Here is a 27,271-nt window from a genome sequence, read left to right on the forward strand (position 1 = left end):
TTTTGCTGTTGGATGCACATAAAATAATTGCTTTTGAAACAATACCCTCATGATTAAAAAACCATTGCAGCTAAAAATATTTAAATCAGGAAGCATCCCAAATAAAGGACTTGGCAGAACACATCAGATATGACAAAAATTTTCACTGGCAGAATGTAAAATAGATATCAAAAGACTAAACCACATATAAGGCACCGTGAAGTGATAGAGCTTTCCTCAGTATCATTTTACCCAAGATGTTTATACATCTCCATGTAATTGCAACTCATCATATAAATTCTGTTTCCATTTGAAATCTGTTCAGGTTGACACCTCTACTTTTGTGTTGATTATTTTTCTTCCATCTTCTGATCCTTCTGCCTTTAAAAAAATACTTCATAAGCAAGGGTTTAATTCCATTTAATTGATTTTCCTCCTTTTCTTCATTTTTCCTGTGTTTATCTCCAGCAACTCTTGATCTTAAGTCCAGACACACCTCTGATTCTCTCAAGAAACCTTTATTTTACTTTTCCATCACAATGGTTTCTTCCCTTCCTCCATCCTTCTCCACCCCCATTTCCCTTTCTCTTTTATTACCTTCCCTAGATATTCTCCGTTTTTGTAGGGGAATTACAAGCTCCATGCTGTCACATATGGTCAGTGAATTTTTCTGCTCAGTGGGCTAGGAGGTCACAACAGATTTTATAGCATCAGTTTTCCCACACAGGTGGGAAGAGCTCACCCTGGAACCAAGACTATGCTTCTTCCATTTGTCGTTGCTTTTCTTGGCCAGGTGACCAAGTTCAAGCTGGGCCAAGGACAGTGTGCCAGCAGTAGTCATGGCAGCTTTCCCCATGGGTTGTGAAGCTGGTGGACAGTCCAGTGTGACCCTTGAGTGCATTCAGGGTTTCAACAGGAAGCAGCGTTTGGGAGGGAACAAGAGCAGGTGCGTGAGGAAGCCGGGCTAGAACCCAGGGTTTGTCTCCCACTGATTCTCCTCTTCAGCATCTGTGTTCCAAGTGCTCAGGGTGGGAGCATCTTCAGAGCTCCAGGGAAGCTCCCCTTCCTCTCTGACCTCACCTCCCTTCCACCTTCCCCTTCCTGAGAGCTTCCATATAGTTCTTGGCTGACGTGACTCCAAGAATCTAGGGGTCTAGAGATTTTTACATTCCTAGATTCTGGAAAAGCCACTATAACTGGAGAGTAACATCACTTTAGAATATTTTTCCACCTTGGAAAAATTTCAATTTATTTAATACTCCCCCACTATTTTCTCCTTTCCCAAACAGATCATCCTAATGTTAAAGCAACAGATCATCAACTTCCATCAAGAACTTACCAGGTTCCTGTTTCCTGTGATTTCATAGCTCACTTTTTCTGCTTGCTTGCTCAGCTTGCGATGATCTTTCCGTTTCAAACTCCCATACACAATGCAGGGTCTCCTTGAGGGTGGGCAATGCTTCTTGTTCTCTTGGCATCCCCAACACTCTGCAAGAGGGAGGCTACAGAAATACCCTCTGGCACCTATGCTGTATCGATGCAATTGTGTTTTTCTAAATACATTGTGCTTTCCAACTAAATCATAGCTCTCCAAGGGTGGCCCTGCACCTTGTAACCAGGACATAGTACGCTGCTCTTTGCATAAAGCAGGTTGCTCATTATTGACTTGTTTTGATGATAACTAAGCTTCCCAAATATTTTATTCAACGCTTTCCATCTGCTAGAAAGTGTGGTGGGTACACAGGATGAGACATGCAAAGAAAAAATAATACAAACCCTGTTCCCTAGGAAGTCAAGAGACGGCATGGCAGCAATAACCATTTTATTTGCTAGATTGTTGCATTGTGGCAGAGAGATTCATTGGCTTCAAATACCTGCTGGTATAATGGTCATGAACGTGGATCTGATTTTGGAAGTAACTGGGCATCATCATCTGGGCACCTGACATGTTGAATCAAGGCCGGGACTGAATGCATTGTCTTGGAAGTGCCCTGGGTTGTTTAGCCAATGGGCTAACTGCATGCATTGTTTCCCATTTAGTAACTTGTCCAGTGTAAATTTCAACAGCTATTGACACAGGCTGTATGCTGGGCACTGGGCAGAGAGTGGACACACTTGACACCTTACCAGTTCATCAGGGCTCAGACCCAGGCTGTCATAAACGCTGCTTATGCCACGAGTGGCACACTCTGCTGAGTGCGAGAATAGAGACAAAATCCAAGCATTCCTGGAGCGATTAATTTTGACTGCAGCGATTCTGGCAGACTTCACAAATAAATTGACATTTGAGTTGGCCCTTGATATTGGATTTTGACAGGCAGAGACTGGAGGAAAGAGCAGCAACGCAGACAGGTGAAACAGGATAAACAAAGGCATGAAACTGTGAGAGTGTCTGCCCTGTATATGCAGTGGAGCATAATACTTGGGTGTGGTTTGAATATCGATTTCCAAGGGCTATGAATGACCCAAGGCAGGGGTTGCACTGTTCCTTTTCCTGGACAAATCAAGCCTTTGGCTGAGGTGTGTTTGGCCCAGCACGAGATTTTCAATTTTTTTGAGTTGCTGCCAGCATTTAAAAATCAGGAGATTTCACATACACATTTGGATTCCTGGCTGCTCCTGAAAAAAAAAAAATCTAACAATACCGTGCCTGTGTTTCCTCAAGGCAGCAACTGGCTGGTGCTGAGTAATGGCTGCTCTTTTTAGACAGGCAAGAGCTCTTCAGCTTGCAACTGTCCTAACTGGCCTCAGTCGAATGGCACAGGTAGGTATTTGCATGTGCAGCCTCTGACCCCAGAGCTTTCCTGAGTGCTGCATGCTGGGAGAGCTGGTGTCTGTTTTGGGGAGCTTTCCACAGTGGTTGACTTAAATGCACATCTGGACGGCTCTGGGGAATTTGGCAGACTCTTTAAGGAAGGGAGAGGGTCAGGAAGTCATGCCAGATGCTGCTCCGAGGAATCTTGTTTGTCTAATTAGATCTTAGGCTGGCACACCTGGTGGATTTTTAGAGGCAAGGGATAATGACCCTCGCAGTTTAAAAGATCTCTCTCCATGGCAACCCACAATGCTTTTGTCAGTTTGAGAGCTTGTTAGCATCACGTCTCTGCTTTATCTTTCCCTTATAACTGAGTTTTCTTTTCTTCTGGAATGCAGACTGGCGACATGCCAACAAGAATTGAAATCCATTTGCAGAACAAAGAGGAAATGTATATATGTTTTCTTTTCTCTTTCATTTCCTTTGTTCAGCTCTTATGCCAATCAGATGCTCAAGCTTCTTGGACCTTTGTCAGCTAACCTTTCATTTCCCTCTTTCTCAAGGAAAAGTGCACTTTGTATCCGTGCTCCTGCAGCTACGGTGGACTTTGGAGAAGACAAGCAAACGCTCCCCCCAGCTCCCATACAAATACGCGGTGACATGCACATCAAATACAGTTGTTTATGTACTAGGTACACATTGAGCACTTGCTCATATACATATCTGCTCTATGCCTGATGCCTATGAAGGGAGGTTCCTTACTGACATAACCTTCTTTTCATAAGAATGAAATAGAAGGTTACTGATTCCACCAGCTAATCTGTCTAATTAGATGCCTCTGAGCAAAATGCATACGATTTGCATGAATTATCTTAACATGTAAAGACTAGGACACAAGAAGGAAAGACCCAAGGAAATTTGCATTTTGATGGGGGAAGGGGAAGTTTGGGGCTATCATTCTGAAGGTTTTTTTCTTTTATGTTTTGGGACTACACTCAAGAGAAGCTGCAGAGAGACTGACTAATGTCAGCAAAGACAACCCACATATCCTTGGGCTTTGCAAGCCATTCCAGCAAGTCTCATCAGCAGGTTACCCCGCGAAACAGCCATTGAGCCTGGACTGGCGACGCGCCCTTAAGGCAGTGTGGGGTCAGCAGTGTCCGTTCTGCAGGACTATCTCTGCTTGACCTCTAGGTGGCACTATTGCACCTATTGTAAGAAGCGCTGTACTTGGACTAGAGCATCTCTGCTATTTAAAATGGAGGAAAAGAGAAAAAAAAAAGACACCCCGTCCCCAATACATCACTGCCCACTCTACCTGAGCGCACCTCCATGCCACCCAGTGGGCTTACATGTTGTTTAACCTTACATGGTTTATTTAAAAACGATACATCTCTTAGTCCCTTGGCTGCGTGTGCGCACAGGGAGTTGTGGGATGATTCTTTCCAAAGCTGAACTAAGAGCCACGACTTGCCTGCTCCCACCTCCCTGCCGCAGTCCAGCCGTTCCCCGCTGCGGTGCGGCCGCCCACGCGCGCACGCGGTGGCGGAGTGTCAGGGGAGGAGGCCCCGGGGCGCTTACTGAGCATTGCCCCCCATGGAGGCGCTGGCTCCCGGTGGGAGCATCGGAGTGGCAGCTCCGCCTCCTCCCTCTTGGGCTGACAGGTCGAAGCCACTTGTGGATTAGTGCATCCTGGTGTCCAGCTGGAGGGTGTGAGGAAGAGACGGTGGGGGAGGAGGCCGCGTACGAAGATTGCCTTGGTTTCCCCAGTGCTGAAACCAGGCATGTACTGACTCCTCGTTGGGCAAAGCCTGTGGGCAACCCAAAAGGGATTAGCATACAAGAAAAAAGGAATAGGAGGCGCGGGAGATAGGGGCTCCTTCTCAACACACCCTAACATATAATGGACAAAAGAGAATAACAGAAAAACAGGTGCCATTTGTATAGCATTTTAAAGTTTGCACCCCATATTAACAACCTGATTTCCTCCTCAAACCATTGTTACCCTAATTTCACATAGGCGGCACCAGGTCCCTTCAGTGTCTTGATCAAGATCATAAAGTGAGGGGCAGAGTCAGTTCCTAAACCCAGGTTGTCTAACTCCAAGTTCTTCTTTTTCTAGGTGGGGTTTTGTTTTTAATCCATGAACACATACTTCAGTTGAGAAGCAATGTTCAAGTCTAGCAGATCAATGTTTGCCCTACTTGGTACCCAAGAATCAAATCAAGATATGCTTAAGGCAAAGTAATAAAAAAGAGGCACCCAGTCTTATTTTATTTTTTTTTTTTGAGAGGCAGGAGACAGAGAAAGAATGAGAGACACAGAGAGAGAGAAGAAGAGAGAGTGTTCCTATTTGCTGGTTCATGCCTGTAAATGCTCACAATGGCCATGGCTGAAATCAAAGCCAGACACTCAATTTCAGTCCCCCGTGGGTGGCAAGAACCCAATTACTTGCCTCCTAGGGTGTGCAATGGTGAGAATCTAGATTCAGGAGCTGGAACCTGGAGTCAAATCCAGATGCTCTCATGTGGTGGTCTTAACTATTAGGCTAAGTGCACACTCCCTTATCCTCAAGTGAGAATTCTGACTTCTCATTGACTTGAGAAGCCGTTGTCTTAGAGCATATGCTCTGTTTGCTTGTGAATTTTACTGTGCTTTCTTTAGCTCATTATTTCATCTGTTTGAACCTAAATGTTATTCCCTATACAATAGGTTGAGTAAACTTCTTCCACGCCTTGGGCATATAGGGAAAATAAATTAATGTTTTAAGTGTCACTCAGGGGTCTTTGAAAGAAAGATTCAAGACAAGCACTGGTTTTTATCATTGTTTTAATAGCAATTTATTAAGGCAAAACCTCAGGGAATCATGGAAGAATGTATGATTTCATCTGCCTGATTACGTCTTTGAGTTTTGTAAAAGTTTATAATGGATGAAATAGTACTTAACAGCTTCATAAACCGACTGCTCTACACATTTAAATGGTCTTCACTCTTATTATCTTAACTAATGAGTTTTGCCAGGCATCTCCATGATAGCTGTATGATTTATAAAGATTATATTTACTTTTTCTCCTTCTAAGAACCTAATGAGACCAAATTGGTTGCGTGTAATCAGACACTGGCCTTTTTCATCTCTTCGGGTTTTTATTTACGAAAGCTTATTAGAGCAAACGTACTAAGTAATATGCAGCGATAGCGAGGTTTTGCCTAATGATCCTAAACAGCCAACATAGAATGCAGATAATGAAATGACAGACTGATTACGGATGCAAGGAGAAAAGTAAATGCACTTGGGGCCCGTTTGTAAAAATATCCTTACCTGGGCAGAGCATTCACTAACACGTTCCAACCAAAGGACACTTATGAGAATGACACTGTAACGCATTATCTCAGAAACGATGACTTGCCGTTGTTTTCTGTCGGTGTAGGGTTGGGCTAACATACTATTCATGACTGGCCTGGAGGGATGATGCAGAGACACCCAAGGTTTGAAGATAATCTATAGGAGGTAGTTCAACAACCACAACAAAAATAATGTGAACTAACAGGAATATTTTCCCTCTCCAAGTTTCCTTTTTAGAGCCCATACCAAACACCATCTGAATTAATATTACCCAAGTGAGAATTAATCATATGGCAACCCTTCCTCAAAGCTGTAAGCACAGTGCATTGAGATATTGCTGTACCAGTGCTCAGCTCCTGTGCTGTAGCGCGGCACAGTGCCATCTGCCGTAGTCCTTGGACCAGAGCACTTCCTTCCCTTCCTCACTAGGTGTTCCTTTCCTTTTAATACAAGCAAGAGTTTTTGCACTTTCAATAGTAGAACCTTGAACTGTGATTTTTTTTTCTACTATGGCTTAGAAGGCTGTTTGGGATGAGGGACAGCTTGGTCAACCTTTCAGAGGTCAGCTTTGAATATTTCCAGTCCTCTCTAAGGTCTGCTCTGTAGTAACTTGGCCATTCATAGTATGTTCCCAAACCATTTGAAGTCATTGGTACATTTGCTTTCTCCACCTTCCACAGGGGAGGTGTGGTGTACTTGGGAAGTCTATTACCCTTTGGGTGGACAACTTCCTCTATAAAGTTTCAAGGAGTGTCATCTCATGCTCTTATTTTGAGATTTGGTGAATAGATCTGTTTTCTCGTTAGTCATGCTATTGAAGATTTTATAGTAGAAGACAATGTCCTCTTTCTAAGGTTCATATTTTCAGGCAACTTATACCTCCAGGTGGTTTGTGAAGCCTTGTATTCTGGCTTTCCTCCTTAATTTTGTTTTCTTTATCTCAACCAAATGGAACTAGTCTAGAATAACCTAAGAAAGAGGAGGAAAGTCATTCCAGAATCAGAGAATGTTAGAGGCCACACTTATTGCAGAATGAAGAAATTCAGGTTCAAAGAAATAAGATCACTCACCCAAGGTCACATACTAGTTTAAGAGGAACCTGAATTAGGACTGGACTCTTAGACTGATATTCTTCCCAAAGACTTGCTGCAGGTCAAATTGATAACTACTGTTATTTATTTATTTAATTTTTGCTATCCACATGTGGTACAAAGTTCCCATGATGACAATCCATCTAGGATTTTGGGGCTGACCTTGTTAAGCTGCCTCCTGTGACACCAGCATCCCGTACGAGTACTGGTTTGACTGACTGCTCCACTCATGATCCAGCTCCCTGCTAATGTGCCTAGGAAAGCAGCTGAAGATGGTCCAGATGCTTGACCCTTGCCACTCACGTGGGAGACCCGGGAGTTCCTTGATGCTGGCTTTGGCCTGGCTCAACCTTGGCTGTTCCTGCTATTTGGGGAATGAACCAGTAGATGGAAGAACTCTTGCTTCTGGTGCTTCTTCAGTTCCTAGCATGCCTCCCTCTCGAATGAAGGTTTTCCTGGGCATTCTTATCAGGCATCCAGTGTCTTGTTCCTATTCCCTATCTGCCTAGGGCTCATTGCATCCACTGGAGTGACTTGTTGACAATGTGCTTCTTGCATTCTTCATCTGATGTATCTGCTGCTTGCTTGTCTCCTCAACTCCATCAACCCTCTATGCGGTCCCTGCGTTAAGACTTCTGGGTCTGGTGCCACACTGTGGCCTTGGGACCCTCCGCATAACTCTAACTTGATACAGAGCTCTAGAAATGATGGCCAGCCTGTCAGGAAGGCGATTTGGGGGGTGAGGTGTTTTTCACTATCCATTGTTTTTAGATGTTGCCCCCAGTGGTAGCTGGTCCTTTATATCCGATTCATAGAGGTTACAACTCCATCATTTTGATGACATCCTTTCCTCCCAGAGGAACGTAGGGGTCCTGGACATGACTTTCAATGTGACTAGGCACAGGGTTAGTCTGGGAGCTGCAGCAAGGAACCAGGGAGAAGATCCTTCATGGCAGGCGTACCCCAGGGAGGGGTTGTGAAGAACAGAAAGGACTGTGGAAGGCAGCATCTTCTGTGGTCACATGTAGCCTACTGCTCATTTCCTATTACAGCTCTGCTCCCCTGGATTCTGGTTCATTTGTTCCTCATTTTGTTTTGCTTTATAGTTTTTGATCTCTTTTCTGTGTTTCTCCCTTCCTATTTCCTTCAGTGCCCTCTAATCACAGTTCTTGAACCAATGAGCAATTTATATGGCTTACGTTATCTCAGAGATGTGTCCCTTGTGTCCCTATCCAATTCTCCACCCATTTTTCAAAAAAAATTATTTGGGAGGGAGGGAGGGCGAGAGAGAGACAGAGAGGGAGAGAGAGGGAGAAAGAGAATGAATATCTTCCATCTGCGAATGCTCATCAGCTGGGGTTGAGCCAGGCTGAAATCAGGATCCTGAAACTCAATCTAGGTCTCTTATACAGGTAATAGGAACCCAACTAAATGAGTCATCACCTGTTGCCTCACAGGGAGTATAACAGAAAGCTGGAATTAGGGGCAGAGACAGGACTCAAACCCAGACACTCTGATAAGGGATGTGAACATCACAAGTTGTGTCTTAACCTCTGCTCCAAGTGCCCACCTCACACCACCTATTTGAGCTTGGTGTGTTCTTTCCATTTGCCTGTGCTGTTTAAGGTTTTGAATTTGAAGCAAATATTTACCCTTTTGTATCAGATTATATCAGATGTTATTTCCAGGTCTTGGGTCCATCTTCTTTCCTTCAGGAGTATTTTGAATCTAAAAGTTTGCTCCATAAGCTTCACCTTCATGAACATCTCATAACACAAAGCTAGATGCTATCATCTGAATATTGCCTTGTAGATTGCAAAGCTCACCTGCGGGGCTTGCCTGGAGTAGCTGCTGGACTCACCTGTTCTGCGTAATGGTTCTAAGTACTATCAGCCCTACCCTTCTTTTGCAAATTCATGGGTAGATTAGAAACTCGAAGGTAGAGCTACCATTAATTTTTTTCACCCCATTGTCTCAAACTGCTCTGTACACTAGACATTAAATTTTCTGGATAGGCTCTTGAATCTCAGTCCTTAACGCAAATGTCTCCAAGTATAGATTTACTCTAGCTTAAGGAATCCTAGCCTGAGTATTTAGCCTCATGGCTAAGATGCCTGTGTCCTACATCGGAGTACTGGGATTTGCTTCCTGGCTCTGGCTCCTGACTCTAGCTTTTTGTTAATATAGGCTGTGGGGGGTAGTGGTGATGATTCAAGGAGTTGGGTTCCTGCCACCCACCTAGGAGTCCTGGATTGCATTCCTGGCTCCCAGCTTCAGCCCTAGCCAAGCCTCAGCCATTGTGGGCACTTAGGAGGGAGTGAAACAGGAGATGGGAGCTGCTGTGGGCATTTAGGGAGTGAAACAGCCTCCCCCTAGTCTCTTTACCTCTTAAATAAAAAAAAAAAAAGAAAAACCCAACACAAAATGTTAGAACTTATAGAACATACATTATTTATATTACAAAATGGTTTTTCATAGGGCTTCCTCTAATATATTCAACTTATTTTTAGTTTTTAAGGCAATTAAATTTACATAGGAAAAATACGTGAATCTGACACAGGATTGTAATGAAGGCTATATTAAGAAGACTTGATTCTTTGTCAGTGACTAATGGCCCGATAATATCTCCTTTGATCATAGAGTTGTGTCATATATAGAGGTGACTTTCATTAGTATGAATCACAGATTCTCAGTTTATAGAAACGACAAGCAGATAAGAATGGATAACTTGGAGGCAAAAAAAAAAAAAAAAAAAAAAAAAGCAGTGTGCTCCTGGATTTCAATCCAGAGTCTAAAATCTACAATCTGTCTGTATTAGTCAACTCTTCACCACTGTAACAAAATGCCTGATAAGGGATACTTACGAAGCAACAAGGTTTATTTGGCTCATAGTCCTGGAGATTCAAGTCCAAGGGCAGGCAGCCCCATTGGGTGGGTGGGTGTCTGGTGAGGGGGGCCCATGGCAGTGGTGGAACACAGAGAAAGGATGACGTGGTGAGCCAGGAAGCAGAGGGTGGCTGGACCCAACTGGGATTTGTAGTCTCTCCTGTTGCAAGAACTACCTTCCCCGAATGGGGCGCCACGGCCTGACTCAGCTCACCTCCTACAGCTCCATCATTGGATGAAGTTCCCGACCTCTTAGTACCCCTAGTTTATGACTTTGGAGTTTAAAATCCTGGATGAATTTTGGAGCCAACTCCTGTGCAAACCGTAGCATTCTGTCCTGTAATAGTTGGCTCGCAGACACACGTGCATACACATACTTTTTCAATTAGGCTGATGGCAGCCCCAGAATGATCCCAGCCCTGCTTGGAGACCTGTCCCAGCCCTGCCATGTGCACCACCTGAGAGCCCATCCTTGCCCCAGGACGGGTGACGAAGTCCTTCCCATTCTGCAGGGCGGGGTGGGGAGGCTGACACCTCTCCTTGGTTCAGCTCAGCCCTGTGGGAGCCCTGCGGGAGCCCTGCAGGGCTTGCTTTCCTCCAAAGGAAACGGCCAGCCTCTTAGGCCCCTCTTTCTCTCTCTCTTCTACTGCTGAAAGCCAATTTCCTGCTTCAATCTTATTCTTATGAATAGAAACACGGAGCTTGCATGGAGAATGAGAAACTACTGTATCATAGGAAGCAATCACACAGAACACAAAAAGCCATTCAAAGTAATTAAACTACTCCCAGCCCCTTTTCTCTATTTCTTTTTAGCTCTGCTCTGATGGGCTGTTTATCTCTGCCACTGCCACCGTGGCAGCGGGCGGTGGCAGGAGGAAACGCAGGCCATTTGCTGCACCAGCTCGTGCCGAGAGGGCAGAATTAAGACAAACACTTTCATTCTTGGCTGCCAAAGCATTTTAGCTTCTGAAAAGCAGGGTAAGCAACGCCATCACCCTCGTTAGGAAATAAATAAATAAAGGCCCCATTGGTGAGAGAAGCTTCTGGGTGATTTTCCACTTGTCAGAGGGAAGGGGGTGGGGCTGGGGAAGGGGCGGAGGCGGGGGGGGGTGGTGGGGGAGAAGAGGGAGGGATGGAGAGCTCATTATCTTCCAGGCCCTGGCAGCTTTTGTTCTCTTCAGCTGTGCTAAGGAGGCTGCAGCTCTGCTCCCAGCTGTGCTAAAGCTTGCACAAAATGTAAGAAGAGTGTCTGAGAGTGACAGTGGGTGCCTGCAGCAGGCACGGCCCCCAAGGAGTTGACTGCTGGGCAGGGAAGAGGAACCCCAGGTTCTGAGTGAGCAGGGTGGAGTTAGCAGGGCTCCCCAAGTTCATACCTGCATTGATGCTCTTTTGCAGCGGAGTTGCAGAGCGAGAGAGAGCGAGAGAGCGAGAGTGAGAGAGAGTGCGAGCGCTCGCTGAGAGGTTTGCCTGAGGCAACTCTAAGTTTTTCCTCTAATCCTGGTCCCAGAGTGTCGCACTGGGGCACTTTCAATAGCGGCCTAGGAACTCAGAGTTGGAGAGAAGTGGAAGAACTCGGAGCAGCTCAGTAGCACGGAGCCATGCACCTGGCTGATAGCCTAACTGCATCTGGTATGTGGTTGCTGTGAAAATCAATGCTTCTACAGAATAGGTGGCTTTGGGATTTCAGTAAGAGAGTGTGCGGGTTTCTCGGACCCTCAGTCAACAGTGCTTCCTAGGTGGGAAGTGAGAGGTGTCACAAAAGACCCTCAGGAAAAGCCTCTGCCTGGGGAACATGATGGATTGCTTTGGAGCACAAACCCCTTAAAGAGTCACCTGCTTACCCCTGACTACTGTTACCTTTCTGAGTTTCAAAGACCTTTCCAACAAATAGAGCACGTGGTACATGTTGAAAATTTTGCAGAGGGGTGGTTCATAAAATGCTACATCAAACTGCATGGGCCATCTCAAGTTCTTTTTTTTTTAAAAAGATTTATTTATTTTACTTGAAAGTCAGAGTTACACACAGAGAGAAGGAGAGGCATAGAGAGGTCTTCCATCCACTGGTTCACTCCCCAGATGGCTGCAATGGCTGGAGCTATGCGGATCCGAAGCCAGGAGCCAGGGGCCTCTTTTGGGTCTCCCATGTGGGTGCAGGGGCCCAAGGGCTTGGGCCATCTTCTGCCACTTTCCCAGGCCATAGCAGAGAGCTGGATTAGAAGTGGAGCAGCCAGGCTTCAAACCAGCGCCCATATGGGATGCCAGCGTGGCAGGCATGGCTTTACCTACTACACCACAGCACCGGCCCTTCGAGTTCCTTTCAGGACTGCGTAATGCTGGGGGCTGCCTCCTTCTCCTTTGCACCTGAAGATTTCTCAGGGTGACTTCAGAGTGGCCCCAAAGGCCCTGCCTTCTCTCCATCCCCAGTCCTCCTGGAGCTGCATGGGGCTGCCTGTTTGATTTTATAGGGGGAGCTGGCACCTCGCCCATTCCCCACTGGTGGGCTTGAGTTGTTCAGCATTCTCGTTTTGCATCTGTCATTATCTTTTGTATGCAGGGAAGTTTAATGTGCAATAAATGTAAATGGGCAATGTATATTCTGTATTTTATTAACTCTCATTTGAGCTCGGTGTTGCCAGCGACTGCTCTGTTGTGCCAGGATTCCTGGGTGAGGCCCTTCAGTACTTGCTTGCTCCATTCCATTTGTGAAAGCTACTTCAGCCCAGGTATGCTTCTCCTGAGGCCACTGTACCTTCCTCTGGCTTTCAGAATGAGGGGAACACTCACAATATAGATGACAGAGTTGTCCTGAGCTGACTCACTTCACCCATTATCCGTCCATCACCTATCCTATGTGTAATTGTTCAGCAGATAGAGAGCTACTAAAAAAACTTCCTGAATTTAGTGTTGTTGCTTAGACAGGAAGATTAGATCCTTCTCTCCCTATTTAAACATTTTTAAAAGACCCAGTTTTGTAATAATTTCATTCGCTTTGCAAAAGTGTTCACTATGCTAAATGAAAATGATAATTCAATTTATTCTCTCAGTGGGAATCCTTGTAAGGTACAAGGGCAGGTGGAGCAATGCCTACCGAAAATGAAATTGAGTCTGTGGGGGTAATGGCAAAAGATCTCGGGATTTTTAACTCTCGGGGCAAATGCATCGACATTCAAAAGTCATTGGGTTTAATGTGCCTCCTTAAATGCTTATTTCACTACTTAAGATTGTTTCAAGTAAGGCAGAGAAATTTGAATTCTGACTTTTGGGTGAGAGTTTGAAGGAGCAATTCAGTAGAAAATGCACTTCATGGGAACCTTTACCTGTAAACATTTTGAGGTTGGAGGAACAGAGCTTGTCCACAGTTTGCAAGTGTGACACCTTGGCAGAAGCATGGGGGATACTGAAAGAGTGCCTCCGTCAGAATCGTGAAGGGCTGGGGTGCCTTCAACTGCTCCAAGGTTATATACCTGGAGATAGTCAGAGAATTCAGACATGTAGTGCAGAGGTCTTCCTCCAGAGTTCTGGCAATTTCTTAAATTAAGGGAATGTGTGGCATTTCTGGACACATTCTTCTATCTGTCACAATATAAAAGATTCTAACCTTTTCTGAGTTAATAATGATAAAGAAAAGGATGGGTTAGAGATAAGGATGGGTTAGAGGTATCAAACATGTGCCGCATGCTCCAGGTGTCCACAAGTGCTGTCAGACGCTCCAGTCCCCTCTGTTGTGTTTTTCTCCAACTCACAACACACACAGTGAGGGAGGGTCTAAAGCAAATGCAAGTTTTGTATTGAGCTGTCATTCACACACCATGCAGTACAACTATTTAAAGTATATAGTTCACTGGTTTTTAGTGGATTTATGGAATTGGGTAACTCTCACCCCATCAACTTTAGGACATATCCATCACACCCATGTTTGTTAGTAGTTAGTTGTTCTTCAGGCCCTGGCACTGCCAATCTCTGTTCTATTTGTACTGATTTGCCTATTCTGGACATTTCTGAATATTGTCTGGCTGGCTTTTCTTTCCCTTAGCAGGCTTTCAAGGTTTATCCTTGTTGCAGTACCTAGCAAAGTGTCTTTCTTTTATTGCCGAATAATATTCCATTTTAATGGATATGCCATAGTTCATCTTCCCATTCATCATTTGGTGGGTATTTGGGTTGTTTACTCTGTTTGGCTAATAGAATGGGGCCACCGTGGACATTTGTATAAAATTTCTGGATGTAGTTTTCCACTTCTCTGGGGCATTGGTCTGGAAGGTGAATTGCTGGGTCTTATGGAATTTCTGAGGCCAACATGTTGAAGATCTGGCAAATGGTTTTCCAAGGTAGCTGCACTGTTTTACATTCTCACCAGTGATTTATGAGAGTTCTAACTTCTTTACATCTCCACTAATGCCAGTTACTGTGTCTTTTTTGGTGTAGTCATTCTGGTGGGCATGGAGTGATAGCTCTTTGAGAGTTTTGACTTACATTTCTCTGGTGTTAAATGATATTAAGCATCTTTCCATGTACTTATTTGCTATTTGTATATCTTATTTTGATAAATTCCTGTTTATATTATTTGCCCATTTAAAAATTGTGTTATTTATCATTTTTATACTTGAGTTGTAAGAATTCCTTATATATTTTTATTAAAAACCCCTTATTTATATGGTTTTAAAGTATTCTCTCCCATTCTGAAGTTGGGAGGTTTCATATTTTTGAGGGTGTCATTTGTAGCAAAAATGTTTTTAACTTTGGTAAAGTCCAATTTTGCATTTTTTATTTTTTAAAGATTTATTTATTTATTTGAAAGTCAGAGTTACACAGAAAGAGGAGAGGCAGAAAGAGAGAGGTCTTCCTTTTGATGGTTCACTCCCCAGATGGCCGCAATGGCCAGAGATTTGTGAATTCGAAGCCAGGAGCCAGGAGCTTCCTTCAGGTCTCCCATGCAGGTGCAGGGGCTCAAAGACTTGGGCCATCCTCCACTGCTTTCCCAGGCCATAGCAGAGAGCTGGATTGGAAGAGGAGCAGCCGGGACTAGAACCGGTGCCCATATGGGATGCCAGCGCTTCAGATCAGGGCATTAACCCACTGAGCCACAGTGCTGGCCCCAACATTTTGTATTTTTCTTGTGCTTTTGGGGATATATTGCAGGATATCAGTGTGGATAAAAACAAAGAACCATCAGGCACAGCAGAATGGATTTGAAACAAGATGACGAGCAAGGTGAATGAAGTGATCTACTTCTGATCATTTTTTACTTGCTTTACAAAACATTTTATTTTTAAAAACCGTCTGTGATTAAATGTATTTTAATTTAATACAAGTATTTTGTCTGTGCATATTATATCTTCTTTTGAGGAGAGAGGGAAGTGTTACCTCTATTTGATATATTTAAAATATTTATCAAATGAGCTGTGATTTAAACAAGGTTTCCCTGTATGGAATCAACATCCTCACAGAGGACAATACTGATCTAGGACCATTCAGACTCTCATTTTCAGCCAACTGATAGGGCTTAGTCCCCATTTTTTGGTGGTTGTAGATGCTTGACTGCTTCATGATTGGTAGAAGCAGATCAAATCACACAAGGTTATGACAAATGAAAATTAATTAGAAAAAGTAAAATAAAAAATCAGGCTCTCAAACAGTTGAGAGATTTGATTTAATTCAGTCTCAGGGCTGTGCATCCTGTTTGTGTCGATGATACTGCATGGCGAGTGGTGGAAGGAGGTGATTTCAGATGCTTTCTCAAGGAGGGGTATCTGTGCTCTGCAATAACACTGTTCAAGGCAGAAGTATTATTTCTTCAGAATAAAAAAGAAGTCAGTGCTTATTTATAACTTGGTGGTTATGATTTTCTGTCGCTGGACAGACATACGGAAGTTTACCTAGTTAGAAATGGAGCCCTCATTCAGAAACTGTGTGGCTGTGGTCTGTATTGGTCTGGGTTCTCCAGAGGAACAGAACCAATAGACAGTATATAAATAAGGAATTGGCTCTTAAGGTTATGGAAACAGAGAAGTCCTGAGGCCACACACACATGCACACACGCACAGACACAGATACACTCACACACACACACACACACTTACACTCACATATACATACTGACCCACACTCCCACATACACACAGAAGCTGGAGGATCTGGAGAGCTGATGGTATAGGTTAAGTCTGAGTCTGAGAGCGTGTGAACCAGGAGAGTAAATGGCGTAAGTCCAGTCCGACTCCAAGTCCCAAGGTGGGAGATGGTCAATAAATATCTCAGCAGAAAAAGAGGCAGGGGACTGGTCTTGTGGTACAGTGGGTTAAGTTGCTGTCTGAGACATTGGCATCCCATATGAGTGCTGCTTCAAGTCCTGGCTGCTCTATTTCCAATGATCTCCCTGCTATGGCCTAGGAAGGCAGTGGAAGACGGCCCAAGTGCTTGGGCCCCTGCACCCACATGGGAGACCTGGATGAAGTTCCCGACTCCTGGCTTTTGCCTGGCCTATGCTGGGCTGTTGCAGCCATTTGGGGAGGGAACTAGCAGACAGACGATTTCTCAGCCTCTGCCTCTGTCTTTCCTTCCTGCTCTGTAACTCTGCCTTTCAACTAGATAAACAAATCCTTGAATGAAATAGGTAGATAGAGAATTCTTTCCTACTCAGACTTCTTGTTCCATACAGACCTTCAGTGGGATGAATGAGGCTCACTCACATTAGGGAGAGCAGTCTGCCTTAGTCAGTCTATGGGTTCAAATGTTAATCTCATCTAGGACCCCCCGCCCCCACATACCCAAATAATGTTCGCTAATATCTGGGAACCTCACGGCTCAGTCAAGTGGCTATGTATGATTAACAATAAGAAGTCTATCAAGACTTTGTCATGCATCTTCCCTGCAGTCTGTACTAAAATCCATGGAAAATAATTTCTTAAAGCAGTATTTGATATACAATGGGGTGATATGATCTCATAAGTTATGATCCCATAAAATTATGTTTTAGGATATAAAAATATCCTAAGGAAAAAACTGTTTCAAAGAGACCGGAAACATTTTAATCAGCTGTAGCTTTCATATATACTCTGCCAATATCTCAGACCATTCCTTATTATAGATTCACATAATTGGAGGAGGTTGAAACAGTGCCCAGGATTCAGGATAGTAGATGAGTTTACTAATCCTTTCAGCAGGCAATTGGACTCTCCTTCTGTACACATTTGGGAGAGAAAGTTCTCATGGCTGCAATTGATAGTGGTCCTGAATTTAATTATTACAAACTCTTGCATTAATAAGTGCAAATGCAGTTCTGGCAGGCCAAGAATAAAGCCTGCAATCTGTGCTCAGGCTTAAAAGCCTGCAGTACCTTCCGATGAGAAGGACCCTTCACATCACTGTGTTGCCATTTTGGAAATGTCAATGACTGCTCAGTGTGTCCCATAGACTGCTTTGGCTCTGGGATCTGAAGTGAGAAAAATGACATTAGCTTTGTTGGCCCCCTTGTACAGCTTGCATACTCTTTCTGCCTTCATATCCAAATCTTCTAGGAATATTTTAAGCTCCTCTGGAAACAGAACACCCCTTCTACTGACTATAGGATATTAATGCGTCATGTAAACAAGAAACAAGAGAAAGTAATTGAAAATGGAAAAGTTCAGTCAAACAACCATTTGGAGTCCAGGGGAGGGGTCTGAGAGGCAGTGGACAGCAGAGAATAGGCGACACATCAGATAATTCTATTTTTTAAATTTATCCCCCTCAGTAGATTTATTGAATGTGTGAACAGGTTTCTGTAAAAACAAAGCAGCCAGCTCACTTGGTCAATTCAGTCAATTAGCACTGGCTTTCTTTCAGGCTTCCTCTCTGAGGTGCATCTAAATTATGCAGGATCAGCTCTAGGCTTTGGACAGGCAAAAACTTTGCAGATTGCGGTCTCGATTGCCCTCTCAAAATGTACTGTATCTGCACCTTCTGAAGCTGTGTAGTTTTGTGTCATGGTAGGGTTGGAATAGAGAATAAATTCTTTCTGGTTTGAAAGCACCAAACCAACACTATTTGGAGCCAAAAGAGAATGGGTTAATGAATCTAGTTGTTGGCTTTTCAAGCAGACAGAAATCTGGAATATGGGTAAAAAGAGCTCAAACAGCACATACATTTTCTTGCCTATTTTAAAACCAAGAGGTAGTGGTTTGTGACTATTCCCCAGCCCTTCTGCCTCTTTGAGTCACATTTTTAACTTGACCTCCTATGAATTTCCATACCATTTTGTACCAATTACTAATATTACCTCTACGTTTTCAATCAGACCACTTAGTTATTTGAGCACTTGTTTTACTTCATACATTCTTCTTGTATTCAGGAATATTCATATTTATTTTCTTATATTTTCTAGCTCTAGTACTATGAATAATGCCATGTAATTTGCAAATGTATGAATGAATGCACACTCAACTCAATTTGAATGATGAATTTGAGAGGGGGATGGCTAAAATTCATAAAGAGATGGTACACTGTAAAATGCTAATTGAATTTGAACGTCAGAAATCATTTTTTCTTTTTAAAAAGATTTATTTATTTATTTATTTGAAAGGCACAGTGAGAGAGAGAGAGAGAGAGAGAGAATCATCCTCTGCTGGTTCACTTCCCAAATGACCACAACAGCCAGGCCTGTGCCAGACCAAAACTCCATCTGGTTCTCCCATATGGGTAGCATGGCCCAAGCACTTGAGCCATCTTCCACTGCTTTCCCAAGCACATTAGTGGGAAGCTATATTGGAAGCAGAGCAGCTGGGACTCAAACTGGCACTCAAATATTGGCTGCTCATGTTGCAAGTGATAGTTTAACCCACTGTACCACAACCTGGGCCCAACTCTTCCTCTAATTTTGTTTTTCTATCAACTTTATTTTTTCCCCAGAAACGGTTTATTTAAGGTACACAAACTTCATCCATTTCATAAACACAACTTTAGGAACATAGTGATTCTTTCCACCCTTCCGCCCTCCACTGGCACTCCCACTCTTCTTTCTCCTCTCTCTCCTATTCCCATTCTTATTTTTTTTACTAAGATCTATTTTCAGTTGAGTTTATACATGTAAGATTAACTCTGTACTAAGTAAATAATTTCAACAAATATATATATAAAAAAAAAAAAACACCTGTTCCTCAACAGTTGAGACAAAGGCTGTTCAAAGTCACTGCATTCTCAAAGTGTCAATTTTGCTTCTATAGGTTATCTTTTTTTTTTTTTTTTTTTTGGACAGGCAGAGTTATACAGAGTGAGAGAGAGAAAGGTCTTCCTTTTTCCATTGGTTCACCCCCTAAATGGCCACAACTGCCGGCGCGCTGCGCCGATCCAAAACCAGGAGCCACGTGCTTCCTCCTGGTCTCCCATGCGGGTGCAGGGCCCAAGCACTTGGGCCATCCTCCGCTGCCTTCCTGGGCCACAGCAGAGAGCTGGACTGGAAGAGGAGCAACCGGGACTAGAACCTGGGGTGCTGGCGCCATAGGCAGAGGATTAGCCAAGTGAGCTGTGGCGCCGGCCCATAGGTTATCTTTTTATTTTTATTTATTTATTTATTTATTTTGACAGGCAGAGTGGACAGTGAGAGAGAGAGACAGAGAGAAAGGTCTTCCTTTTCTGTTGGTTCATCCTCCAATGGCCGCTGTGGCCGGCACACTGCGGCCGGCGCACCATGCTGATCTGAAGCTAGGAGCCAGGTGCTTCTCCTGGTCGCCCATGCGGGTGCAGGGCCGAAGCACTTGGGCCATCCTCCACTGCACTCCCGGGCCACAGCTGAGAGCTGGACTGGAAGAAGGGCAACCGGGACAGAATCCGGCGCCCCGACCAGGACTAGAACCCAGTGTGCCGCACCGTAGGCAGATTAGCCTATTGAGCTACAGCACCGGCCCTATAGGTTATCTTTTAAGAATTCAATTTTTTGAGCAAAAACTTTCCCCATGGTACATAGGAGGACACAGCTATTCTTGAAAATGCTGGGGGCCAGCAGTGTGGTGCAGTGGGTTAAGCCTCCGTCTGTGATGCTGGCCTCCTTTATTGGAGTGCTGGTTTGAGTCTGGCTACTCTGTTTCTGATCTGGCTCTCTGCAAATGTGCCTGGGAAATCAGCACAAGATGGCCCAAATCTTTGGGCTCTTGCATTCACATGGGAGACCCAGAGGGAATTCTAGTCTCCTGGCTTCAGTCTGGCTCTACCCTGGATGTTGTGGCTGTTTGGGGAATGCATCAGAAGATGGAAGATTCTTTCTCTCACCAGCAGTTGGTTTCTATGTTTCCCTCTGTTTCTAGCTCCCTCTATCACTGCGCCTTCCAAATAAATAAAATCTCTAAAAAAGAGGAAATGTTGGACTAACATTTCAGTACCTGCAAGTTTGTATAATGTGGAGAAGTAAACGCAGAAGTTTAACACTTTTGTTCTATATCAGTTGGTTTGGCAAATATCTCTTTTTTTTTTTTTTTTTTTTTGACAGGCAGAGTGGACAGTGAGAGAGAGAGACAGAGAGAAAGGTCTTCCTTTGCCGTTGGTTCACCCTCCAATGGCCGCCGCGGCCGGCGCGCTGCGGCCGGCGCACCGCGCTGATCCGATGGCAGGAGCCAGGAGTCAGGTGCTTTTCCTGGTCTCCCATGGGGTGCAGGGCCCAAGCACCCGGGCCATCCTCCACTGCACTCCCTGGCCACAGCAGAGGGCTGGCCTGGAAGAGGGGCAACCGGGACAGAATCCGGCGCCCCGACCGGGACTAGAACCCGGTGTGCCGGCGCCGCTAGGCGGAGGATTAGCCTAGTGAGCCGCGGCGCCGGCCGGCAAATATCTCTTATTGCATGTCTCAAATTTGACTTGTGAAACATGTCCTATATATAAAAATAGCTATACATGAATATGTCCAGTTTAAAGGATGATAGCAAAAGAAGCATGAGCGTATGCTCCGCCCCAGTTCATACACCGCACCACATACCCTGCTCCCTGACCTAGACAATCACTGAATGAATCATTTTCTTGCCGTTCTTTGTACCCTTAATTAGTACATATCTATGAATAGTTAGCAAACAGGATGCTGTTTGGTGTTTTGTAACTTGTCCATAATAATGTTCTCGAAGGGAAGAATTTAAGATCATAAAGATGTCAGTTATGCCCAGATTGAATGAGAGATTCAGTAAATCTCAATACAAATCTCAGAAAGTATTTTCATGGAGTGTGAAAATAGGATTATAAAATTTATACAGAGTAGCAAAGGGCAAAAAGAGCCACTACTGAAAAAGTGGAAAAAAGAATGTGTGAGTGTGTGGGGGTGTTTTCCTTACTAGAAATGGAGACGCTGTAAAGCGAGAATAATTAGGACAGTGTGGCATTGATGCAAGGAGGTACAAGTAGACTGAGAGAACAAAACAGGTCATAAATAGACCCATGATTATCTGAGAACTCAATGTACAACAGAAGAAGCTGCCCTTCGGACCACACAGAAGAAAAACAGACCCTAGCAAATCATTAACCATATGGACAAAAGTAAAATTGTAGCTCTACTTCAAGCATGCACGATAATATGTTCCTATTTAATAAAGGTGAATATGAAAGTTAAGAAAGTCAAACTCATAAACATTGAGAAGAAGATGTAGGAGAATATGAGGTATGCCTTTTGAATGGCTTCTTTTACAAGATTCCTAAAAAGGCACAGTCATAAAAGAGAATGTTGACAAGTGCATCTAACCCAAAATATGTACTTCTGTTTACTGAAAGTAACCATGAAGAGAGTAAAAAGACCATAAGCAGCAGCTGGTGCTATGGCCACAGCCTGTAAGTTCGAGTCCCTGCTGCTCCACTTCCTATTCAGCTCCCTGATTATGCACCTGGGGAAGCAGTGGAAGATGGCCCAAGTCCTTGAGCCCTTACACCCCTGGAGTACCCCTACAACCTGGGAGACCAGGAAGAAGCTCCTGATTCCTGGCTTCCCATTGACACAGCCCCGGCCACTGTGGCCATTTGGAAAGTGAACCAGCTGATGAAAGGTCTCTCTGTTCTACTCTCTCTCTCCTTGTAACTCTGCCTTTCAAATAAATAAATCTTTGAAATAAAGACCATAAGCTGAAAAAAATATTTGCAATGAATATGATTGAGAAAGACTTAGTAGCCTGAACATACAAAGACCTCCTGTGGGGAGCAGCCCGGACTGGACTGAGTTACTGGAATTAAGACTTATTCTATGCATCTGCTCTCCCACAATATGGCGCTGGGAGAGAAGTAAACAGCTTCCGCACAGCTGCCTCCAGTTCAACCAATAAACTGTAGGACTTGCTACTGATTGGAGGAGAGCAGCATACTCGGCGTGTGGGCAGCCGAGTTGGGAGTGGTGGAGGAGGACTATAAAGGAGGAGAGAGACGGCATGCACCAGGAACATCTAAGGGGAACATCTAAAGGGAACACCTGTGCAGCCCCCGAGAAAGCCGGCCGGCGGTGTGCCACTCCCCTGCGGAAGTGGGGAATGTGGCCAGGGGGAACTGCCCTTCCACGGAGGTGGAAGGGATAGTAGCCAACCCGGGAAGAACCAGCAGCAAACCCGGGGAGGGCCGAGCAGACAGAAAGAACAGCGCAGGGTCCTGTGTCATTCCTCCACGAAGAGGGGGAGCGACATAATGGTGCCGTGACTCGGATATGAAGCCTAGGCAGGGTTTAGTGTCGTTCCTCCATGAAGAGGGGGAGCGACATAATGGTGCTGTGACTCGGATATGAAGCCTAGGCAGGGTTCAGTGTCACTCCTCCACGAAGAGGGGGAGCGACATAATGGTGCCGTGACTCGGATAGGAAACCTAGCTCGGATAGGAAACCTAGAACGGATAGCAAACTTAGGAGGGAAGAAACGGGAAGAACTGGGAAAATACTGGAGAGAGAGACTAGCAAACAGCCTAGGGAAAAGCCGGACGAAGAAGGTGCCGGAAGAAGCTATTGAAAGCCTAGGCATAGATTCAGATACGGACTACGGGGGGAAGCTGGGAGAAATCTCTAAGGTCGAAAGCGAAAGTGAAAGCTAGAACAAACAGACTCGGATGCGGACTGTGGGGAGAGGCCAGGAGAAATGAGGGAGGAATATTGTTGGAAGAAAGCTTAGGGAAACATACTGGGTAGAGAAAAATGTTAGGGAAATTGAAGCCGCGGGGGGCAGGCCAAGGCGGAAACGAAAGCCACTTTGGGATTCTCAAGTTAGCCCGGGAATAGGGGGCGAAAAGTTGAAACCAGAAGCTGAAACGTAAGCCAGATTGGGATCCGTCTGATTAGCCCGGGGAGCAAAGGACGGGAAGCCAGATCGTGGGGCGGAGACGTAAGCTGGGTTGAATTCGCCAGGCTAGCCCGGGGAACTTAGATTGAATGCTAGTGGCGGAGACGCAAGCTACCCTGTGTGACTCCCGGAAGCCGCTGCGTGCGGAGAGCATGGGGCGTGAATAGATAGGGAACGGGGCTGGCGCGAGGCCGTGGTGCAGACGCAAAGGGCGTGGAGACCGCGGAGCGCGCGAAGCCAAGCCGCGCAGAGCCCAGAGGCCGTGCAGATTAGAGGGGCGCGGGCTGAAGCGGCTCAGAGCTGGCGAGGCGCCGAGAAGCAGCCTCGGGGCGGAGCCCGCCGGCGGGGCAAGGCGTCGGGAAGCTGCAGGGATAAGAGAAATAGAAGTTTAGAAGTAAAGTGAGAGAAATAGGAATGCTGGAAGATAGAAGTAAAATGGGAGAAATAGGAATGCCCGGAGATAGAGAAATAGAGAATAGAAAGGCCTCCCCTCAACATGGCAATGAGAGAGCTTGGATTCAGTCTGCCTGATTAAGTGAGGCGATGAGCACCTGCGGGCGGCTAGCAGCTTATGCACCGCAGGTCACCGAAGACAGGCACGAATTAACATCAGTAAGGCCTCCCCACAATACAGCAATTAGGAGGCTTGGATTCGGTCTGCCTGATTAAGGCGGTAAGCACCAGCAGGCGGCTCAACCAGAGACCAGAGTGTGAGCCGCAGGTCACCGAACACAGGCACGCATCAGCGCCTAAAAACCTCCTCACAACATGGCGAAGAGAGGACCCGGATTCGGTTTGCCTGATTGATAGGACTTGTAAGAACCTGTGGCAACTCTAGCAAGTAGAGCAGAGTGTGTGCCGCGGGACACCGAAGACAGGCGCGTATCAACGCCAAAAAATAAAAAGAAAGGGGGATCTGTGGGGAGCAGCCCAGACTGGACTGAGTTACTGGAATTAAGACTTATTCTATGCATCTGCTCTCCCACAATATGGCGCTGGGAGAGAAGTAAACAGCTTCCGCACAGCTGCCTCCAGTTCAACCAATAAACTGTAGGACTTGCTACTGATTGGAGGAGAGCAGCATACTCGGCGTGTGGGCAGCCGAGTTGGGAGTGGTGGAGGAGGACTATAAAGGAGGAGAGAGATGGCATGCACCAGGAACATCTAAGGGGAACATCTAAGGGGAACACCTGTGCAGCCCCCGAGAAAGCCGGCCGGCGGTGTGCCACTCCCCTGCGGAAGTGGGGAATGTGGCCAGGGGGAACTGCCCTTCCACGGAGGTGGAAGGGATAGTAGCCAACCCGGGAAGAACCAGCAGTAAACCCGGGGAGGGCCGAGCAGACGAAAGAACAGCGCAGGGTCCTGTGTCGTTCCTCCACGAAGAGGGGGAGCGACACCTCCTATGAATCATTAAGCAAATATTAAACAACTAAAGGCCTGTGTTGTGTAGTAGGAGGTTGAGCCGCCCTCTGTAACTCTGGCATCCCATATGGGCAGGATTCTAGATTCAGTTGCTTCACTTCTGATCCAGCTTCCTGTTAATGCACCTGGGAAAGTGGTGGGAGATGGCTCAAGTGCCTGGGCTCCTGCACCCATGTGGAGACCCCAAAGAAGCTCATGACTCCTGGCTTTGGTCTAGCCCAGTCCTGGCCATTGCAACAGTTTGGGGGGTGAACTAGTGGATGAAAGATCTTGTCTCTGTGTCTCTCCCTCTCAGTAACTCTGCCTTTCAAATAAAATTTTACAGAAATCTTTAAAGTTAAACAACTAAATTTAGAGATGAGCAAAAGGCATAAATATAAACTTCAAAGAGGGAGTCTATAACCTGTAAACAGATGAAAAGATGCTCAACCTCATTAATATTCAGTGAAATGCAAAGTGAAATCCCAATGAAACTTCATATCTACCAGATTGGCAAAAGTTATTGGAGGGTCTCTCTTCTAAACGTTTGTAAGAGTGTGGAGGAAGAGAATAGAATTGCATCCACTTCCAGTGGAATCCAAACTGGTTAAAAACAGTGTGACACTGATAATAAATGTAAACAGGCGATATTGTTTACATTACTGAGAGAAATGGGTGGCGGGAAAGTAACAAAACCTGGTAACTAACATTAGATACTCTTAGAATTCAGACTGCATTGAGAAGGGAGAGAGGAAGATAGGGTTCCTTCTTTACTGGGAAAACTCTCAATGGCTTTTCTGAAGCTTGGTGTTTTTCCATGGGTCAATTTGTTTCTTAAGAAAACCTAAAATTTCATCATAGCTGAGGAATTTTTGGTGCAAAGAACTAATTTATATAACTAAAGTAACTGACTTTCTTTCTTTAAATATTGTCATTCATAGCAGAGATCTTTATACTTTGTTGCAGCTAAACTTGTGATCTTAGGGTTGTATAAAATATGTGTGTGTGGGGGGCTGTGTCTTGTCTAAAAGCTCTGATCACCTGTACCAAAAGGGTAGGGAATTGCAAGTCCTGTCATGTACAGGTGGGTTGGCTCCTAACCACTATTTCTAAGTCTATAGCACATTAGGGCATACAGGTAATAGAGGGGATGATAAATATTTGAGGTGATAGATACAGCAGTTACCCTGATGTGATCGTTACACATTGTACACATGTGTTGAAATATCATACTCTGTCCCATGAATATGTATAATTTCTATGTGTCTATTAAACAAAAGAATTCTGATTCTTGCGAAGGACCTAAAAACCCAGTGATTTGACTATATTTATGAAGGCATGTATCCCAGGAACAAAAAGAACTGCGAAAAGAAAACAAAACAAACTGACACTGATCATGGTACTCATATTATTGTCAGTAGTTTTGGTACTGACATTCTTGTGAATATTGTGTATGTAAATTTAAAAAGTAATTCTGTGACAATCCAATTCTATCATTCCTGGCATCATTGAGAACTGTAATTCTTTGTGTGGGAAAAAGGAGCTAGAGATGTAAATTAGAGGAGATTGTGACGATCCATTCAATAGCAATGTTCATGTGGATGTCTTGAAATACCATTTCCCATGAAAAGAAATAAGAGATGCTGGGAAAGATGGCTGATTCTAAGTCTGGGAGAAGAAAGGTACAACTTTAGTTTGGAAAATCAAGTCTGGGCAGATAGAAAAGCAAAACAAATGTGTTTTTTTTTTTTTTTTGACAGGCAGAGTGGACAGTGAGAGAGAGAGACAGAGAGAAAGGTCTTCCTTTGCCGTTGGTTCACCCTCCAATGGCCACCGTGGCCAGCGCGCTGCGGCCGGCGCACCGAGCTGATCCGATGGCAGGAGCCAGGTGCTTCTCCTGGTCTCCCATGGGGTGCAGGGCCCAAGCACTTGGGCCATCCTCCACTGCACTCCCTGGCCACAGCAGAGAGCTGGCCTGGAAGAGGGGCAACCGGGACAGAATCCGGCGCCTCGACCGGGACTAGAACCTGGTGTGTCGGCGCCGCTAGGCGGAGGATTAGCCTAGTGAGCCGCAGCGCCGGCCACAGATGTGGTTTTGTCCAAAGGTTTCAGGAGACAACTTGAGTGTGGCCAAATATGGAACAAGTGAACATCAACTGCCTTTGTACCACTACTGCACCCTGTGCACTCAATCTTGAATACTTCTTTTTCCTCATTACAATTCCAACATTGCTTTTCTCTCTTTTTCATAAATTTGAGGGTAGGCATTATCCTTATTATCTCATATTCCTAGTGCTTAGCACCTCCATTCTAACTCAATAGATGCTGAGTCGATGAGATATGAGCTCAATGGGGGCACAAATAGTGAGATTGATGGACTAAGTACAGTTGGAGTTGTCAACTGGTAGAAGATCACTTCACAGAAGTTGGATCACATCAGGGTTTTTTGAATAAAATTGGAGACTTCTCCAATGTTCTGTTATTCCCTGATTTCACACACACACACACACGCACGCACTAGGAACACCTTACTTTCTTTTCTCTGCTGGTAGCTATGTCTGAA

The 27,271-nt window shown here is 45.0% G+C and overlaps 1 protein-coding gene across 3 annotated transcripts in view; it reads left to right on the top strand.

Moving 5' to 3' along the window:
* The first annotated feature begins 11,186 nt into the window (after positions 1-11,186).
* Positions 11,187-27,271, top strand: part of LOC149127870 (uncharacterized) — a 197,140-nt gene continuing 181,055 nt past the window's right edge. For 2 of the 3 annotated variants that reach the window (XR_016230016.1, XR_016230017.1), the window contains exon 1: positions 11,204-11,683. The gene's annotated coding sequence lies outside the window, so the exon portion shown is untranslated. Of the gene's footprint in view, positions 11,684-27,271 lie in introns of all 3 variants that reach the window. The other variant, XR_016230018.1, reaches the window with a different exon arrangement.

The sequence above is a fragment of the Oryctolagus cuniculus genome, chromosome 2 (assembly GCF_051225735.1).
Source record: "Oryctolagus cuniculus isolate XC-2025 breed Fujian yellow rabbit chromosome 2, ASM5122573v1, whole genome shotgun sequence".
NCBI lineage: Eukaryota > Metazoa > Chordata > Mammalia > Lagomorpha > Leporidae > Oryctolagus > Oryctolagus cuniculus.